The sequence below is a fragment of the Lissotriton helveticus genome, chromosome 7 (assembly GCF_964261635.1).
Source record: "Lissotriton helveticus chromosome 7, aLisHel1.1, whole genome shotgun sequence".
Lineage (NCBI taxonomy): Eukaryota > Metazoa > Chordata > Amphibia > Caudata > Salamandridae > Lissotriton > Lissotriton helveticus.
Window position 1 is genome coordinate 323268636 of NC_136068.1, and position 11754 is coordinate 323280389.

An 11754-nucleotide genomic window follows, 5' to 3' on the forward strand; every position below is an offset into this window, starting at 1 on the left:
AAGACACAATATCAAAGCAAACGAATTGTAGGTGGCTCAAGCTGTCTACAAAGTGATATATTTATTTCCACAGTTCCCTACTGACCGTGAATACACACCAACCACACAAATTCCAAAATCATAGTCACAATTTATATAAACATTGGCCAAGCCAATAAGTCTGGCTTTAATATGCCAACACATGAAAACACAGACATTCACAAATGCTGGCTACATGCATTGCTATCTATCACACAAAAACCTGCCTTATTGGCTCTGCTAATGTTGGGAAATAAACAGTGAAACAAAATACTTCCTGTATAGGATGCATACACGTGCTAAAGAATTAAATGTGACAGAAACCATGATGAATAATTGTACTTTTCAGATGTAAAATAGTCAAAGAAAAGCACTTCCCGGAAGTCAGAAGAACACACCAAAGGGATAATAGCATAAAATTAGAGAGTATTACTCCCCTGGGTGGAGCCAAAGCCCACTCCATATAGACCTTAAAGAATTGGTAACAACATGTCTTCAAGGCAGCAGTGCTCTCAAGCTAGAACTAACAAAGGGTTAGAACGTTCCAGTATTTGGGGGTATAAAGGGTTAGAACGTTCCAGTATTTGGGGGTAACTTTACATGAAAATCTATCCTGGGGTCCACAGATAGCAAGATCCCGTTTAAAGTTATCCCAAATGGTGGGGGCAATTTTGAAGGTCTCGAATTCATCAACCTTCAAACCAGTTAGTCCAGCCTTGAAGATGTATAAACCCAAGCCAGAGCAGCCTCATCATATGGTGGTGAGCTGTGGGGTCATAATGTTGGGACAGAACTCGTCAAGGTGGAAAACAAATTCCTTAGACGTCTGTTGGCCCTACCACAAGGCACACCCTTGTTACCACTGAGACTAGATTTGGGGCTCCCTTCAATAGGGGATGAATTGGCTTTAAAGCCACTGAGGTTCTGGCATAGGCTCTGGTCTACTAGTGAACTCTCCCACTACAGGCAAGATCTGAAGCACGTTCTGAGTCTTAACGTTCTGACAGGATTCCATGGGTGGCATACGTAAAACGAGAATTCTATCGACTAGGTCTGGCTGATTTGTGGGATGATCCCGAAAGAGGTTGCCTAGGGGTGTCCCGCAAAAACGCTCACCAAGATATTCAGGGACAAGAGCCTAACCTTGCTCGTGTGTGCTCCGAAAATCGGCACCCTTACTGAACAATTTCTGGCCACCAAAAGTTCTTTTTACTTCAAAGGATATATGGATATTATATTCCCTATCACTGCAAGGAAACTTTTTATCCAGTGGAGGTTTGGCACACTGCCCCTTAAAGCCTTTACAAGTAAATGGACAACGCTGGACGACAAAATCTGTCCTGGGTGCAGTACAAATGTGGAGGACGATCTACACGTGTTGTTTTTTTGCCCTGCTTACAATAATCCAAGAAAGCACTTGCTAGTGCCACTATGTAGGAATCTGGGTTTTAGAAACTATCTACAATCATATAGAATCCTGAAGACAAGTACCCTGCACTATATCGTTTTTGCTGTAGCCAAGTATTTAATGGCTATGTGGCAGATAAGGGGAAAAATACTGAAAGGGTAAATTCTTTTAACTTCCAAATGTGCAATGAACTGTGATGAACAGTAATTAACTGAGCCTTTAGTTCCCCAGATTCTTATATGCACTGAATTAATTACTCCTTCGCTTCCTTGCACTGTTTTTACATTGTATGTTCGCATGTGTTTTATATGTTTTTAATTGTATCTTTTATGGTCTCAAATGGCCGAAATAAGGAATTTTTGGATTGGATTGTAGAACTAACAACAAAGAGATTGGGTCCTGCATACCTACCTGGAGATGCAGATATACATGATTATTGGCACACAAAAGAATTCCTTTTCCATGCTCAAAGATAAAGCAACCCTAATCTTACCATTTGTTTGGGCATAATCCTAAATATGTTAACAATGTCTGTCTTTGTAATTGTCAAAAATCAAACAAAAGTCAGAACTGCAAATGCAGCTCTGGCAGATGAAATATTCAGTTAGTTTGAAGACCACCACCTATGATGAAACGAAGACTCAGGTTTATTATGCTAGTTGGTGCAAGGCAGCATCAACACTGTGTTGTTCATATTTGCCACACAAATATGTTTTGCAATAAAAGTGTAACACAAGCACATTGACTAGCAGCCTTCCTTTGTAACCCATCATATCCTTGATAGCAGCCACGGTCGGTAGTGGGAGGACCTGCCGGGCGGTGACGTGGGGAGGGGCAGGGTGGGGGGTAGTAAACTATGGCTTACGAAGGTTTGCAGGTAAGTAAACATATAAATAAATAAAACAATTTTTGTTGCGCGCACTGCATCGCATTTGGGGATGCAGTTCACGCAACAAAATTAGTTTTATTTTTTTATATGTTTTCTTACCTGTAAACCTCCGTAATCCATAGTTTACTACACCCCACCCTGCCCCTCCTCCTCCCCACTTCACCGCCCGCGACTGATTGATAGTGAATGCAAAGGCGTCTTTAGAGAGCAGGAACAGTACAACACCTCTACCCCTAATAAAAGTCTGATCTAATAAAGAGCATGGCCTGATGTTGTGTGAATTCCTAGCACTAAATGAAACTAGTCACAAACATAGACCAGGCGAGTACTGCTTCCAGTTCCCTCACATAGGCCCATATTTATATATATATATATATATATATTTAGCGCCATGAAGCCCCCGGGCGTACGAGCGCTCTACAAATACATTTCAATATCAATATCAATATCAATTTATCATTTTTTCATGCAGCCCAACGCAGTAGGCCACCTTGCTTCGCTGCATGAAAGGGAAAGGCAGGAATGCACTGTATTTAACAATATATGGCACATTCCATTCCTTTCCTTTTCCTGCACTGGTGCAAGGGCGACACAAAACCTTGATAAATCTGGCCCATATTTTTGTGTTACTTCACATTTGTACGTGGCTTGTCCTTTAGTGGTTTCCATCTCATAGAAACTCTGGACCTGATTTAGAGTTTGGTGGGTGGAATACAAATATCCTGTCTGGTATATGACTAGGGCCTTAGGATATAATGCATCAGTAATATATCTGGATATCTGTCACGTTTGTAACGAAGAATTTCATTTGCCAAAGTCTAAATCGGGCCGTCTATCATGCAAGATCCTGCAAGATCTTAATTGTGCTGCACTAAACAGCATTTTTGCATGAGCTGTTCCACTGACATCATCAGGCAACTCTTTGTAAATATGGCACCGGCATTTGTTTTTACCATTCACACAAGACAACGCTGAAGCTGTGATGCTCGTTTCTGACTTTTAGTGAATCCAGGCCAAAGAGGCACACTCTAGATGGTAGTACGGTGGATGTTGTAGATTCTTGGCAATAGGATTTTTAAGAAAAGTTGGGGAAATGATAGATTTTAAAGAATTAAGTACCTGCAATGTAGCTCTAACGTGCAGAATTTGATGAAAACAACACCGCAGCAGTGTTGGCTCCTCCGCTATGGTGGAATTGTGTTGCCCCCCCCCTTTTCCAGCACCATAAAGAAAATAAAAATAAAACGATAATAAACCATTGTTTATTATTGTTTTATTTTGTGTTCCGGAGTCATGAAGGTGGGGCCAGGTGGATAACAGACACCCACTTCAAGTGGTATGCAGTGTTATCAGTGTGCATGACAACTTGGCCAGCCGTAGCAGGCCAGGCAAACCATCATGCGCACTTTGCATGTTCTCCACGCAGGCTGCATTACTGCCTGGGTGGAGAACATATCCAGGCTCCATGTCCCTGGTGAGTGCCAAACCAAGGCACTTAGACCAATCACAACACTGCACTGCAGCATTGTGGTTGGCTCAGGGGAGCCTGGGTGGTTCTTGCTCCTGGCCAGAGCAGAGCAACGACAAGGAGGGAAAATGAGAAGAGACACGGCGTCAAGGAGATACGTTTAATGGTTTTTTACTACCCCCCTGGCCCTCCTCGCTTCCACCCCGATCCGTGGCAGCCACCACTGCACCTCGGGGTTGAGGTATGGCTACCCAAATTGTTGGGAAATGGCAAGAGTGATGTGCCAACAACATAAGGCAAAAGGCAGTTTTACAAAGGAGAAATTAGGAGGTTTCCCAAAAGGATTTATTTTTAATTTTAGGAGTAATGGTGTATTTTCACTTTTGGATAGGTGATTGCTGAAGGTTGTTTGAGATCAGCATTGCAGGGCGCTGTGTTCAGGACTCAACCAAGAAATAGATACAAAATAACTAAATGGCAAGAGGTGCATTTTAAAGCAACCTGAGTAAGATTGGTCAAAACTGTTTAAGATTGAATTAAATATATAAGTAAGGCCCTCATTACAAGTGGTCAGGTAATCTGTGTAATCTTTACGACACCTGATATCTGACCAGGGGCGTAACAAAGGCCCCCGCAGCCCCCGCGGTGCGGAGGGGGGGCCCTAGGCTTTCCTACACTTGAAGGGGCCCCCTCTGCCCCACGCTGAAGAGAAGCAAGCACAGGCCTGAGTAATGCACAGCAGTCCTGTTTAGCTCCAGCCTTTCTTCCAGCTGGTAGCAGTGTTCTGAAAACCTCGCAGAGAAAAAAGAAAGTTGCAATTTATAGCTTTAGTTTCTTGCCAGCGAAGAGAGGCCTGGAAGGAAAGGCACCCAGCATGTATCTGTGATGAGGAGTAGGGAGGAGCCAGTCAGGGGCACAGCTGCGCCACTGGCTACCTCTAAACGGCATCCATGGTTGAAAGGAGTAGTGAGGAAGGGCCTGGACGCTGTACTGTAATACAGCATTCCTGGCTGCAGACTTCCATAATAACTTAGCTGATTAGCTGACTCTTTAATTTGTGGGGAATCACTAAAGTCACAGAGCATCGATATACCAGCTGTTATAATTATCCATTTTATTGGTAAATACAATTTGAACATCAGAAGGATGAAATGCTAAACCACCCGATGGATGTTTAGCACCTGGTTTACAAAAGGACATTAATTACAAAGTTATTGCGTCTATAACTACATTTTCCTCTGAATCAGAGACGTTTTAAGGGCTGGCCTAAGCAGGCAATTGTCCAGGGCACCCATCTTCGAAGAGACCCCCTACCAAAGTGCCTATGGCAGCCGAAATTCCTCCCATAATTATAACGTTGCTGAAAAAAAAATGCTTTTGTGTTTTAATTTGACAGACAAGTATGATTAACATAAAACTTAGGGCCCAGTTTACTTGAGGTTTGCACCAGAGCAAAGTCCCACAAAGCGATTCAAAGCAGAGCAAACTGTTGGAAGGATATTTAGTTTACAGCGCAATAGGTATTTTGCACTTGAAAGGTATCCTTCCTCGATGCTGTGTGTCGCTTAGTGTCGAGGGGCATTACATGGGTGTCATTTCAGTGGATTAGTGCAAGCACACATAGTTTTTGACACAAAGCCTTATTTTCTGTCAAAAAAAATTACGCCTCCTTGAAGCAGACACAAAAATGGAGGAATGTTTTAATTTCTCCCAAAATCTCACACATTGCATATGTGCTGCACTTTACAGCACCTATACAAAAGGTGGAATGTTTAAAAACTGTGTAGGAATAATTGTTTGTACTGGAAGAGCATGTGTCCAGTACAAATCCTATGCTAGCCGGCACATTGCACCTCTTCACCATCCACCATCCCAGAGGTAGTGAGCAGCAACCAGACATTTTTAATATTAATGAGTGCACAGCTTTCTTGCACTAAACAAAATATCGAATCTGCTTCTTGATCTGCAAGCCTGGATTTCCCAGCCTTAATCGTTGCACAGCCAGGCAGGTGGTGGCAATTAAACTGAAAAACACCTTTGTGTCATTTCACTCTCCTTAATACACCTCGGGCCAGATGTACAACGCGCAAAATAGCACCTCGCAAATTGCGAGTCTTTTGCGCCTCGCAATTTGCAAGGCACTATTTTGCATGTACAACAGTGTGTTTAAAACTGTTTTCGATTCCCAATGGGGTCGCAAATTGCAAGGCTCATGAATATTAATGAGCCTCTCGCAATTTGTGAGCCCATTGGGAATGACAGGCCTTCCCAGGGATGGTGGTCTGCTTTCCTTAAAGGTTTTTGGGACCACTGCCTGCCCTTAAAAAATATTTTGTGAGCCAGTCACAAAGGGGAATGGGTCCCCCTTCCCTTTTGAGACTTCATTACCACCCTCTTGAAGAGGGCGGTAATTTACGAGTGTTTTTCAACTGCAATTGCAGTCGCAAAACATTCATACATGGCTCTGCGGTCGCTATTAGGAAGGGGACTCCCCTTTCTAATAGCGAGTCGCAATACACTATTTTGCGAGTCGCAAATTATTTGCGAACCGCATATTGGTGTAAGTACATGGCCCAGACTGAAATTGCATGCGCAAACAGGTCGCAAACCGGTTTGCGCATGCAATTTTACATCATACATCCGGCTCCTCACCTCTTCTATCTAAACCAAGTCTCTTAAACCCTCTTTCTATTTCTACATCTCTTACTGCCTTAATCACGCATTGATCGATTTCATAAACTAACATACAAATGTACATATACACAATATATACAACATATACAAGCCCTAACAACTACATATTTACATGTGCACTCCTCAGTCTGAGTGATGCACTCTGAGGTAGTCCCCTTCGCACAAGAGGTATCAAACCTCTCTCTTATTTAACACTGTGCACCTATACACTTTAACTAAGTTCAAATTAATTGGACTCCTCAAACTGTCGACGCATGCGCGTTTCAGCCGTCAATTTCTTCTGGCTTCCTCAGGACAAGGGTACACCAGGGGCGTAACACAGGTCCCGCGCAGCCCCTGAAGTGCGGGGGGGGGCCCGAGCTGCAAGGGGCCCCCACAGCACTGTACTCAGTCTCAGGCCTGAGAGTTCCGGATTAGAACCGGAGGCTGGAGCAGGGGGCCCCTCTGTGTACCTTGCAGGGGGGGGTGGCGGGCCCTTCAACTTTCCTTACACCTTTGGATGAAATAGCTAATAAAGGTCTCAAGATGTGATATTAACTATACAATTCTGCTGGATTAGGAAACTTCACCACCAATGAATCGAAAACAAGCGTGCTCATTTATTTGTTTTGTTGTTCTTGTATTTTGTACATACATTTTTATTGCTCTTTCGAAATTCTAGAAAATGTTACTGATGTCCTTGTCATGCGCAACAACCCTAAAGGGAATTGGATGCTAGGAGCAGCGGAAATGACATCACTAGGTTGTCACCTTGTCCCACCAGTTTATTCTTTGCTGCACATGTATTAGGCAAATGGCAAGCAGTGGAAACTACAGGTGGTGAACAGGGTTCTCTGGGCAGAGTTCACTTTCTTTTCCTCCAGTTACCTTCATGGCCCACAGACAAGAGGTAACAAGGGAAGTGCAAAGGGTACAATAGGGCAAGCATGGGGTAGCTATCCCTGGTCACCACTCATTGGCATCCATGTTCTGAATGCCATGACGCTTCTCCCATGTATATCTTCACCTCTTGAAGCCCTGTAAGGCTGGATACAGTACAAGCACTGCCCTACATGTTCCAATATGATCTTTAGTAATTATATTGAAATCTCTCACAAAAAGGCACTACCCGCACAAAGGGAATATTTATAGAGGACTGAGAAATAACTGGATGAACCAGTCACCCTTGACATGTCCAGCTTATTTGCTTCTTCGAGAGTCTGTTTCTTTGAAACTGTGAAACCAATTTCAGCCACCCCATATTTGGATATGTTTATAACAACTAAACCAGTGGCATAGCCTGGGTGCCTGAGGCTCTAATGCAAGAAAGGAACAAACATTGACAAAGCAAATAGGTCTCGCCTTTTGGGAGTTGCCAATGGTTTTTATCGATGCTGTACAGAAACCCTGATCCTGTGCAGCATGGCTAAAGAGGACCCGATGCTACACAACATAGATAAACAGGAATATGGGTAAAGAGGACCCGATGTTGTGCAGCATAAATAAACAGGAATATATAATTAGAAACAATCCTATGACACAACCTGTAGTATCATTTTGTAGGCGCACGCATGTCCTTTTTTAGTTCTCGCCGACACAGTGCAACCAGTGTACTGCAAGATGTATTGTTTCCAATTCAGTGGGCTTACGGACTGCCCACAGCATACCACAAGTTGTTTTTGTTTTCACTCTTATTTGCAATCTTTCAATTACTTACCTCCCATAGGCATCTCTTCCTTTCTTGTGTTGGCTCCTTCCTGGAGCATGGACCAAGCACATGTGTTCTTCCTTGTCTTTGTTATTCCTCGCCTTTTTGCAACACACTATTGTTTATATATAAGTGTTTCAATATTACTCCTGGACATACAATGTGCTTTCCTACCTTTACCACTGGTGTATGGCTTCTTATTTATTTTGCTTTCACTCTATCTGTCATCTCTATTGATGCTTTAGTTACTTACACACACAACTGTACTACTCTATGCCATTCTACTCTATGCCACTCCACTCTACCCCACTTCACTTTACTCTACACCACTCTACTCTATACCACTATGGTCTACTCTACGCCACTCCTCTCTGCTCCACTGTATGTCATTCCACTTTACAACACTCTAGGCAACTCTGCCTCGCCACAACACACAATGCCAATCCACAGCACTCTATGCCAATTCATTCTGCTCCACGCCACTCTGCGACACTACTCTGAGCAACTCTATGCCACTACACTTTACTCCATCCCACTGCTGCTCCACTTTACTTTATGCCACTACACTCAATGCCACTCTACGGCACTCTACTCTACACCACTCCTCTCTATTCAACGCCACTTTACACCACTCTACTCCACGCCGCTCTATGCCACTGTAAACCACTCCAAATAAAGACACTCTACTCTACGCCACTCTAATTTCTGCGTCACTCCATACCATGCTACTTTGCCTCACTCTATGCCCCTCCACTTTGCACCACTCTGTTCCATGCTACTACACACTATGCCACTCTGCTCTACTCTATGCCACCTTACTCTACGCCACTCCACTCTTCATTACTCTACCCTAGGTCTTTCCGGTCCACTTCACTCAATGCCACTTTTCGCCACTCTACTCCACTCTATTCTACGTCAATCCGGTCCACTCTACTCAATGCCGCTCTACTCTATGGCACTTCACTCTGCACCACTAAACACTACACCACACCACTCTACTATACACCACTCTACTCTACACCACTCTAAACCACTCCACTCTACATCTCACCACTGTACTCTACACCACTCTTCTCTACAACATTCTTCTACACTCTATGCCACAGTATGCTATACTGCTCTATGCCACTCCACTCTATACCAATCTAATATATGCCGATCTATTCCATCCCAGTCTAAGCCACTTTACCCCACTCCATGCCACTCACTCCACACAATGCCACTCTACGCCACTCCACTACACACCACTACACTTTATGCCACTCTACTCTGTCACTCCACACTAGGCCACTGTACGCCATTCCATTCCACTCTATGCTACTCCATGCCACTCTACACTACTCCACACAATGCCACTCTACTCTACTCCACACAATGCCACTCTACAGCACTCTACGCCACTCCACTCTATGCCATGCCACTCCACTTTATGCCACTCCACGCTATGTCATTCTATGCTACTCCACTCTACGCTACTCCAGCATCCACTGGATCACCTTCAGGTACACTGACGAAAGAAACTTGGAAGTACATCTCATTGTGCATGCTCTGAGTGGCTGAGAGACATCAGTGTGCAGCATTGCGCAAGCTCATATTGGCTTCCTGCTGCTAACAAACCAGCCTTGCCCCTGATGTGCGGCTTCTGCTGTCTGTCAGAAGACAGTGATGACTTAGTGCTGCCTCATGAGCAAAAAGGCAAAGGGCAGACTTTGATGGCCAGTAAACACACATGAAGTTACTTAGCACTGAGTGCTAGAAATTTTTTAGAAAAGGAATTCGATGTGGAGGGGTTTTGAACATTTTATGACAAAAATCTGGTATTACAGGTAACGTGTACACATGTGCTAGCAAATGTGGTCATTATTGGTTATTGCAGCAAAAGAAGAAGCAATCATTCTTCTGAATCTCCAGGAAACAGGCCAGGATTTTGGAGGACAAGAGGGTGCTCATTGGATGAAGATGCAGATAGAGGAAAACAGACTACCTGTTATATAAACCCAACAACTTTATGAGTCATCAATAGCAAGTTCTGCAGGCTTATCCTGTTGAAATACATGGAGGATGGGGAATTACTTCATGGTGGGTGGTCATAGTCAAGCATTTTTGAGAATGAAGACAGATTTAAAGAGGATGATCTCTTCTAAATTAGAGTGAATTCAGAAGTGTGTTAGAGGAAAGAAAATTGTAGTTCAATAGGCAAAGGAATGGTGAATATAATTAAAGAGTGCTGACTGGAGTCCCTATGTAGAAAATGAGATACTGGTACGGCTTAGTGGCGTAAAAATGGCCCGCGGGGTGGAGGCCCTGCTTCAGCACTGTGCACGGGCCCCTAGCCAGAGTGCTCCTGACTGGGTCTGGAGAATAGGGGGCCCCCTCCATGTACTTTGCAGGGGGGCCCCCTCAAGTTTCGTTACGCCACTGTATCTGACTTCGATAAGGTGGAATTTAACAGGTGCAATAAATAACACCCAATTATGATTTTGAGGGGAAAAACATGCAGATGTCGGTGATTACTGCACCAAAATACGAAAGTTCCTGCTTTGTGGCTGTCCAATATTCATTACAAAACTTATAATTGTGATGTGTGCAGTAGCAACATTTAACACACATATCAGAATTATCACAATTAACTGGGCTGCTACTAATAAGGGCTACGATTTTGTTGATTCCTGTGCTACACGTTTTTAAGAAAATGTGTAACAGATAGAGTGGAGAAGCGTGGCTCAGTGGTTAGAGGCGGCAGACCCGGAAGCTGAGATCGGCCGTGGACTAGGGTTCGATTCCCCGCCTTGGCGGGTCTCGGGCTCAAAAAAATTCCACAGACTCGACAATTCTCGCTCCGGTGCCTACTCGACTCACGGGGTCACACTCTGCGACTCTGGGCAATAGCTTGCTTAATCTCCACTACGGCCCCTCGCGGCGGGATGCCTGGCTTTCACCTTGTGGATACCCTGCCGGGGTATCTCACAGGGGAATACCAGGATGGGTTCCCTAAGCAAGCGCCTTGATGCCTTCGGGTGATACGTGCGCTATATAAGTCGCAATACATACATACATACACACAGAATTCTAAATTGCACTGGGGCAGTTGCTTAAATCAAGATTTCCATTCATTAAAACAATTATAACAGCTATATTGGGCAGTACACAAGTGAATCATGGTGGCAGAGAACACGCCCAATACTTTATAATTGAATGTGTCCCATTTATTTTGCAACCATATACTAAACACTGTAGCATGGATATGTTTTCATGTTTACCATGGCCTTCCTGTTACAGCAAGGAACATATATTAATCATATTATGCCAGATAATACATGCCCGTGTATTGTGACAGATAGGTAAAGAATATAATTTCACCTTGTATCGTTTTTGCTCTTGTTTCAATGGCTGGTGAGTAGATTAAAAGCTTCAATCCTCTTGCCTATACATGAGCTTGTCTAAGAATACCTATTAACCCCTATTCTAGCTGGGAACTAGGGAAACCCTATTTATCAGTGAAGCAGAGAAAGGTGTCAGTATACCAGAACGTCCATAGAAGGTAAATTATATTGTATAGCATAAATCCAAACAACAGAGATGTCGCAAAG